General features: G+C 28.6%; 1 long non-coding RNA gene across 1 annotated transcript in view; it reads left to right on the forward strand.

Annotated features, from left to right (window-relative positions):
- LOC111038529 overlaps positions 1-388 on the forward strand; it is a 13,164-nt gene extending 12,776 nt beyond the window's left edge. The window contains exon 2 of the long non-coding RNA XR_002604994.1: positions 5-388. This is a non-coding gene — a long non-coding RNA (uncharacterized LOC111038529). The remainder of the gene's footprint in view (positions 1-4) is intronic.
- Positions 389-10,266: the final 9,878 nt, after the last annotated feature.

The raw sequence follows: 10,266 nt of genomic DNA on the forward strand, positions 1-10,266 counted from the left end.
AGAGGTGTTGTCAATCTGTTTTCGCGGTGCGCCTGCACTCGTGAGAGATTGTGTGATTGAAGAGAGGTGCTCATGCACTGATGAGAGGTGACGACGCGGTCTGGCCAGCCGGATTCGCAGGCGGTAAAATCAAAGGCCTCCGTGTTTCTAAAGATTTACCGTTATCCTTAGTGATAGAGACCCTGATTGGACCATCCCTTGTATCCGGCTTCGTAAGAAACAGATCACACAAGTGGCGACAGACGGTCACAACTATGAGTGAGTTTCTACGTGACCAAATAATGCAAATCGTTCCTTTCATCAGAGATTAATGGTATTTATTAGATTTTTATGGGACTTTCTAAGTGCTACAACTCGACCGTTATTTATTTTATTGAATAAATAAGTACTATATACAATTATGATATGTGAGCGTATCATTACACATTGTTCTCTTTTAAGTTTTATGTAAATCCTGAGGCTATTAGTAAATCTAAACACCAGGATAATTGTGAGGTATCTTTGTACAATTCCCCTTATCAAACGAAAGGAACGTGTAATTTCAAATATCTGAACCTAAATACTACAATCTGGCATAAGCTTTATCTGCGAAACGCGTGGTTATATTATTGCATTTCGCAGGCAGTTACAGTAACATGTGCACAAAACTAGTAACTAGTACTAACCTACTCACGGGTACAGGAAAAATTCAAATATCCGATAATTGTTTCATATATACAGAAAATCTGATTTTAACACCATCGAGAACCCTATCATCAGAAATTCATAGAGATTTCGTTCCAGAAAATCCGAATCTAAACGCAATATTAAAAATGAAAGAAATAATTAACAGCCGTGTTCCCGAGCAAATAGATACAAATAAATATTTAAAAAAATTTAATCAGTTAGCCGAAGATGCTGAAAAACTGAAAGAATTAAAAAAAATATTCAACGATAACAAAATATTTGTAAATCCGGACCATCATTTTATTATAGTTAATATTATTGTAATTTTAATAATAGTTGTAAGTCTGTACATGTTGATTAAATATAAGTGTGATCTACCCCGACTCTACAGACCGGAAGTAGCAGAGTGTGTGCAACCCATATACTCTCCTACAAATTCTAAAAGCTTAAGAGCATCAGAACTCACGGATGAAGTGAAACATGGTGATCATTAGACCCCCATGCTTCATGTAGTCCAGAGGGTATTGTGAACCAAATAATTGAAATGTGCAACAAATAATGTTAAGTATGATTTTAAATTTAAATAAAATATGTGATTATATTAATATATTTTTTCGCATTAATTACTTATTTTTTCACTTCATAGACTAAGTTATAGATAATAGATTATACTACATACTCGTACAGGTGTATACTGGCTAATGACCTTTTTTTTTTCTTATCGGCCGGTCTCCGGGGCTGCTATCTTTCAAAGGTGGCAACGTTACTCGTAGCGCCTCTCTCATTTCCAAAGAGGTATTTCAGTATTTGTTTGCAGGCGCGGATGCAAGGAGGGCCATGGAAGCAATGCCGCTCCCCCCCCCCCCCCCAAAAAAAAATTTAAAAAAAAAACAGGTTTGCGAAAAAAATAATATGATTCATTTTTATAGATCCATTCTATAATCAATGAAAATATACTATATTATTTCACATTAAATTATTCTTATTACATAGGTATTTCTATATTAGATTATAATGTTTTGTAAAATCGATATTGGTTTTCGGACAAATCTATTTTAAATTTTTAAAAATTTTTCAGTAATTTCTAATCGCGTAGGCTAACGACGCGACGTGCGACTACGTAGACCGTTTACGTTATCGTCATAATCGCAGATACTACATTGAACATTACTTCTACTGCTACAATAGGTTGGTATTGAGTATGAAATCATAAAATAACATTATCATTTTCTACGGGATGCGGACAGCGTTCAACGTACGTCGAGGCTAACCTAACCTAGCGTATTTGAAAAATGGTAAGTAATTTGTATTTTGAATTTTAATATACGGCCACTGATTAGATTATTTGAATTAAAAATCAAATTTTGTACAATAATAAAAATTTTGTTTAAATAAATAAAATATAATATGTACTATTTCATCCTTTTAATATTTTAATACATTTATATTTTCTACTAATTTATATTATTTAAATTATTAATAACATTTTGTTAAGGGGATTCGATACCGATCTGTTTTAAGGAGTTGAATATAGGCAATTTATATAGTACTTCCGCGCCACCACTATTTCTATTATGACTCACGCACGCTCATACACATGTCAACGTGTACAACGTCGCGCGCGCGAGTAAATTAAATAGACCGTTTTTTCGACTAAAACATCCAATATTTTACGATAAGACTTTTAAAAACTGATTTGAATTCGTTATTATGTCTTCTTGAGATCGGCCTAGCCACTTTTTTGACTACAATTTTAATTCAGAGTAATCAAAACTTACATTTTTTTAAGTTTCACAATTTCTAAATCCATATTATAAAGATTAGGGGCCGAAATTTGAAAAAGTTGGCCGATCTCAAGAAGACATAATAACGAATTCAAATCAGTTTTTAAAAGTCTTATCGCATTATTAGGTCCATCTAATGGACAAAAGATTGGATGTTTTAGTCTAAAAAAATGGTCGGTATCGAATCCCCTTAATATGTGAAAATCTGATTTTAATTACATACTTTATTGATACGACCGACATTTTTTACTTCATATTGCCATCATAAGATGATTTTAAACTATTATTTCGTTTTCTTTAATTTCGTAAGCCTTAACTACTGATAAAAACCGTCCTTCTTCAAAAATAAGTTCATTTTTCAATCTTATTTAAAAAAAAAAATCACAGTTGAAAGCAGTATAAGAGCTTAATTCGAACATTGATTTAGTATTAGCATCTTATAGTCATGATTTTCATCGCCATACTAATGACACAGGACAACAGGAGATTATATTGGAAAAAATATTGACGATTATACGAAACGTGAACTTTTAACATATCATTGGGTACCACCAACAAACTATATATTTCCTTTCTCTGGGCATAATAAAAATGATAAATTAATACGTCGATTTATTGGGCAACAACATTTAAATAATTTTAAATGGTTAGTATTTTCACCATCAAAACAAGGATTATATTGCAAATATTGTCTTTTGTTTAATGTACAAAAACAAGGCGGTTTTCAACGAAATGTAGAATTAAAAAAATTAGTTACTCAACCATTGACAAAGTTTGCAAAATTACAAGGAAATACAGGGGATTTACATGGACATGAAATCACTAGATATTTTTGTGAACCCCTGTCTGATTGCTAAACACAGTATGCGATATAACTAGTAATAGTATAATATAGTATAGTGTGTAAGCATATAATATGTGAATAGGCAGAGTCACACGGTCTTAAGGAATTCGCTGTGTGGACAGTTTTATGCCCGAGTGAGCCCCGACCGTGTCGAGCTGTCTGTGTAATAGTCAGTGTATTCCTGGCAGACCATCAAGCAGAGCTTCTGTTATATTCTTAAGTTTAACAATTATTCTGTGCAACTAAATTTCTTTTAAAATTGATTATATTAATAAAGTATTAGTGATAACTCAAACACAGCGTAATTATTACTAACGAACAAACTCAGTTGTGGAGACGTCCATAACAATATCACAAAGAGTCTGTCCAAATGGCTGAACTTTTTTTACAAAATTATAATAATCCCAAACTTCAAATACAAAATTTATTAAATACGAAACGAATGCAAAAAATAAAAGAAAATCAGGAAAAACTTATTCCAATCATAGAAAGTATTATATTTTTGGGGAGACAAAACATCTCCTTTCGAGGCCATAGAGATGATGGCCAACTAGATTTACCATCGTAGATTTGACTACCAACAAAATATGCCACTACCACATATCCTAGCTGGTGATGTGTTTCACAAGCGCCAGCTTTGGGTCTATAATTTTTGTATATTTTCTGGCAGAACTGGTAAATCTTATTTTTACATGTATGATAAAGTAGTAGGTAAGGAAAAAATGAAATTATAAGTTTCAACCACTTTTTTAGCAATTATTTAGATCAAGGAGTTAATACAATTTATATATTTTCTGACAATGCACAAAACAAGAACCATTCTTTAGTTCAATATTTATATACTGTGGCAAAAACAAAGAAATATGATATATCAAAAATAATTCATCGCTATCCAGAACCCGGACACAGTTTCCTACCATGCGATAGAAACTATGGTCTCATTGAAAAACAAAAAAAAAACGTCAGGAAATAGAAAAACCTATAGATAGCAATATATTTTTGAATGATGTGGCCAAGGAAGTAAAAGAATTGTCAAGTATTGGAAAGTTTACACCTTATGGTACAAAAATTGTTTTAGTTAATTGTATTTGTTGCGACTCTCGGGCTAAAAGTTTCGTTACAAAAACAAAAGGACATTTGGGATTTTATTCTTGTCCCAGATGTGATATTGAAGATATATATTATGAAAATAGAGTTTGCTTCCCTGGAAAAAAAGGTAATTCAAGAACACATATAGATTTTGCAAACCGTACAAATGAAGAATATCATGTAACTGATTCAATTTCTATTTTAACTGATATACCACATATTGATATAGTTCATAGTTTTAGTCTAGATTATATGCGTCTTGTATGCTTGGGTGTTACAAAACAAATTATTTTTTTATGTTTAGGTAATTTAAAAAAATCTCCATTACATGTGGGTTTACAAAACAAAAATGTACAGGCCATTTCTTCTAACTTGTTATCTCTTAGACCTCATATATGTAGTGATTTTTCAAGATATATTTAATATGTTAAATTGGTTGTTAAGAGAATCATGTCCAAATTATTCTGTGACAGTTTGCTATCTAACTACTCATACACCGGGAAAAAAGGAAAAGATAAATTTTCAAGTCTATCAGTATGCTCAGTTGTATTTGGTATGAAATAAGAATAATTTTAAATAATTTATTATATGTAAATATATATATTTATGCCATTAGTAGTATATTATATTGTACTACCTACTAATTTTTTTCTCCAATTTATTATTTAATTACAGATAATTATAATATCAATATAATAATAACCTTTTTAGGTGCCGTTAAAAAACAAACAAAATTTAAGAATACTCCATTAAATGAAATAGAAGAAGTCGTAAAATACATTTTGGCACAACCGCCTTTTAATTTATAAAGATTAAACAAAATAAAAGCATTTAACATATTATTATGTATTTTAAATTAAATTACTTTTAAAATTATATATATACATTTTATAATTTTTAAAAATTTTATGAATTTTGAACACAATAATACTTATTAACTATTATGTATATTAGCCGTGTAATTATATTTTGTTAAAAAATAAACTATAATATATATACACCTAAAATAATTCAATGTTGTTATTCATTACTTATTCATTGCTAACTTGGTTTATAATCATCAGTGAGATTCAATGTTGTTTATTTTTATGAGTATATAACACCTGCATCTTATCTATAATAATTAATTAACATTTTATATTCTCCATCATCATCATATTATATTTGATTATTGGTATGTATGATAACAAATACTGAAGTGTTCATTTTTTATATAATATATTTATACCTATATTAATTAATAGAGTGGTTTAATTCAAATTTACTATAGTCAGAGTTTTAATCAAGGAACATGATTTATTTTTTTACAAGTCAATCTCATGCTTTAAATCTCAATTTAAACTTGGATTTGTAAAAATAAACAATTTGTATTTAAAAAAATACATAATATATTATATTTTTATTACATACATTATTAATAAAGCATAATATCAATTGTTAAATCAATATTGAATTTAATTATTAGTATACATTAAATATCAATGGCAAGTTAATGTCAAAAATAATGAAATTGAAAATTAATACAACTTTGGGTTGATGTTGAAAAATGTTTAATAAACTTTTGATAAATTTTAATTCTTAAAATTAATTAATATTAATAAACACTATTACTACAAAGATAAATTCTTGTTCACAACACATTTACCCAAAAACTATTAACATTTAAAAATGCACCATCAATGGATCTCAAATATTAATTAATGATAAAATATTAAACTTCAATGTTTGGTCAAAATTTGATAAACATTGCAATTCTGTGTGGGTGTGATATTATCTACCAGGAAAATATAAATTTATAGAGTTCGGTTGGGAAATATAGTTTAGTAAGAAATAACGTATTCACAGCTATGTGTAATAAGCAGAGCGTAGACTTTAACAAAAAACTATGAAAACCTAATTTCTTTAATATTGCACATATCGATTTGACTTTTTTGTTTTAAATGTTCAGAGTGGTATGCTAAGTCATATTATACTGTTGGAAAATTTCCATCAACCCTAAGACCGAAAAATGGGGTGAAAATCAATTTCGGATCGTCACGAAATATTATTGTTCGTAGTAATTAAAAAAATAAAATTACCATAGTACTATGACAAAAATTATATGTATTTATTCGTCATAAAATGGTCTATCAGAAAAATATAATTTCATCAAGTTTGGGTAAAAATTGAAGGGTAAATAGACTTATGTTCAAAAAAGAAACCACTGTAATTACGTTATATTTGATTATCGCAGTAATGTAGTATACATTATTTCGAAGTAATTTAGGAAAAAAATACCTATATTACTATGACAAAAGTTATATGATCATATTTGCCATAAACTGGTACATCAGAAAAATATAACTTTATAAAGTTTAGGTGGAAAATAAAGGAAAATTAGGCCTATGTTCAAACACAAAATAACCAGCTAAAACTATGAAAATATGCCAAATATTTACGTACAAAATGTAATTTCTGGGAAAATATTTGAAGTTAATGTAACTTATGTATATATAAAGATTCAGTGTGATATTATCTGTCAGGAAAATATAAATTTATAGAGTTCGGTTGGGAAATATAGTTTTTCTGCTTCATCTGGTCCGCGGAGTTGATAAATAACGTATTCACAGCTACCTGTACTCAGCCTTGACCTTTTTCAAATATCCATGAAAACCTATTTTCTTTAATATTGCCCATATTGACTTGATTTTTTTTTTTAATTGTTTACTACATATCTTAGAAATCTGTACTTACCTATATTGATGTATTGTATGCATAAGAAATTTGGCATAATCGTCTAAATTAAGGTTATTTTACACTTGTTAGGTTAAGAATGACGTAGGTACATACGTCAGTGTTGGGCGTAATCGATTAATTTACGATTAAATTACGTAATCGATTACGATTAATTCATTGGACTACATTAGTTATTAATCGTTTAATCATTTTTCAAAATAATCAGTAATCATGATTACATTTTTGTAATCGTTAATCATTATCACAAAATTTATCGCATAACTACAATCTTGTATTACGAATTATACCATCCAGCGTCTATACCCACTATATTATATTATTGAAATTATGAATTTACGTACAATACATCAGCTATTTATAAATTCTAGAGCTACATGGCGCTATCGGCTATTGGCACTTATTACTGGTCGATAAATTGTACTTTTATATTTTTTATCTTGTAATTTTCAAAGGTTTCTTTATCTAAATTTATCTATAAACGTACATACGTACAGTAAAATATCGTTTGTATTTAGTTGGTTTGGAACATTGAAACATTACTGGTTTCATTTCGTTGTTTTTCGTCCTATATATATACTACAAAGTACAAACTACAATGAGTGACAGCGAAGGAACTTCAACTTCTGTACCACAAAATAATAAAAATGCATCATCTCCAGATTCTCCACCACCACTTCGACGATCAATTGATGGTATTTTTTTTAAATTTTTACCTGAAAAATCATGTGCGTCTGAAAGTAAAACGGTGGTTCAATGCGTAAAATGTGAGCCAAAAATTGTTGAACTTAAAGGTTATGGAAATTCGTCTTCTAATTTTGTTACACATTTAAAACGTCGACATGGCAATGATGCAGCTGAAGAATATAAAAATCATTTGAGATCAATTGGACCACCAAATAAAAAAATTAAAACTTTTGTTAAGCAATTAAAAATTAAAACAACACAAGAAAACTTCGAAAGTGAAATTATGAATTTTTTTTTACATTCAATGGTTCCTTTGAGATGCGTAGAAGACCCGTATTTCATAAAAATATTTGATACTTTAAATATATCCAATTCCGGACTTCATATTTTAAGCCGACGATCTCTTTGTCGAAAAATTGATACTTATTATGAAAAAAATAAAATCGAATTAAATGAAAACTTAAAAGATACACAATTTGTTTGAACTACTGTAGATATTTGGTCTGGGAAAAAGAGGAGTTTTCTAGGGGTAACGTGTCACTGGATTTCATCAACTGATTTAAAACGGGTATCAAAGGCTTTAGCTTGTCGTCGTTTCAAAGGAAGTCATACTTACGATAGAATTTCTGATCTAATTAATGAAATACATTTGGAATTCAACTTAAATCCTTCTAAAATTATCGCAACAGTTACTGATAATGGGAGTAATTTTGTTAAAGCATTCAAAATGTTTGGAGTAAAGAGAACAAATATAATTTTTATCGAAGAGGAAAATTCGGTTGATAATATTGATACCTCAGAATTTAATTTAGAATCAAACGAAAGTAATTAACTTCAATGTGACGTACATGGGCCAGATATAGAAAGTATATTGCCAATGCATTTTAGATGTTTCGCACATACTCTTAATTTATGTGTAACAGCAGATATAAATAAAGTTATAAATAACTCTGATGAATTGTCATTAGTACACGTTTCAGTAATTAATAAATGTAATATTCTTTGGAATTTAGCTGGACGGCCAAAATCGGCCGAAATTATACAAAATATATTAGGACATACATTAAGTAGGCCCGGAGAAACGCGGTGGAATAGTTTATACGATGCACTTCGACAGATATTAAATATAAAAAAAAATATTTCAAATCTAAATAATGCTTTAGATATAAATAAAAAAAACTGTTTGCGGGAACAAGATTTTGATTATATTGAAGAACATTTATTATGCACAGCGCCAATGGCTGAAGCATTGGATATAATGCAAGGTGAAAAAAATACTTATTATGGTGTAGTACTACCATGTCTTCTGGCATTAAGAAGAAAAATTGAAACGTTAGCTAAACCTGAACGTATCTGGTTATACTGCAAACCTATAATTGATGCAATATTAAAAAGTATTGATAAAAGATTTGAAAATTATTTAAATTTTTCTTCTCTTGAATCTGTTAATGCTTCAATAGCAGCATTCTCATATCCGCGTTTTAAAAAACGTTGGTTAACATGTGTGAAAATAGAAAATCACGATAAGCTCATTCACTTTTTCAAAAAAGCAGCTGATGACGTGATTAGTGCACAAAACACGCCACTTCATTCAGAAAAATCACCAATCATAAATCGAACAACGGACGACTTTTTTGACTTCGGATCTTCTTCTTCGGCATCAACTGGTACGACAAAATCAGAATTAGAAGTTCTACATTTCTTGTCAGATGAAGAAAACAATCTAAATAATCTCGAAAAGTATCCTATTATTAAACAAGTTTTTATTCGATACAATACTCCACTTCCGTCGTCAGCACCTGTGGAAAGACTTTTTTCATTGGCAACAATGATAAATCAACCAAGAAGTCATAAATTATCCGATCAATTATTTGAAAAACGCGTTGTATTAAAAGCAAATATACTATAAAAATGTTATGATTTTTACATTGTTTATAATTGTTATTATTATTTATTATTACATATTTTCATTGTTATTCTTATTATATTATTATGGCATAATTATTATAATTTATGTTTAGTTTATTATTAAAAAATAATTTTTTCTTGAAAAAATATGATTTTGTATTGTTAATTGTTATTTTTTTCTATAATATTTGAAAATTGCATTTATCATTGTTAAATTTACTTCTTATTTATTTTGTTATATTTTTACAATATCCTACATAATATAGGTTATCATTAATCAATAACTATAATACATATGAAGTGCACTACAATGATCAATAAACTAGCTGTATCTTTTTAAAATTTTTATCTTAAAATATACCTGTTATTCAGTCCAAATAGTCATTGAAATATCATTAATCATTAATCATTAAAATTTAGTCATGATTACAAATTAAAAAATGTTGTAATCGTAATCAATATTACGATTACATTATGACTTTAATCATTTTAAATAATTTGTTATTGTAATTGTTGATTACATTAATTTATATTATGATTAACGACTACAAATTT

This window comes from Myzus persicae, unplaced genomic scaffold (genome assembly GCF_001856785.1).
Source record: "Myzus persicae strain clone G006 unplaced genomic scaffold, MPER_G0061.0, whole genome shotgun sequence".
In the NCBI taxonomy this organism is placed as follows: Eukaryota; Metazoa; Arthropoda; class Insecta; order Hemiptera; family Aphididae; genus Myzus; species Myzus persicae.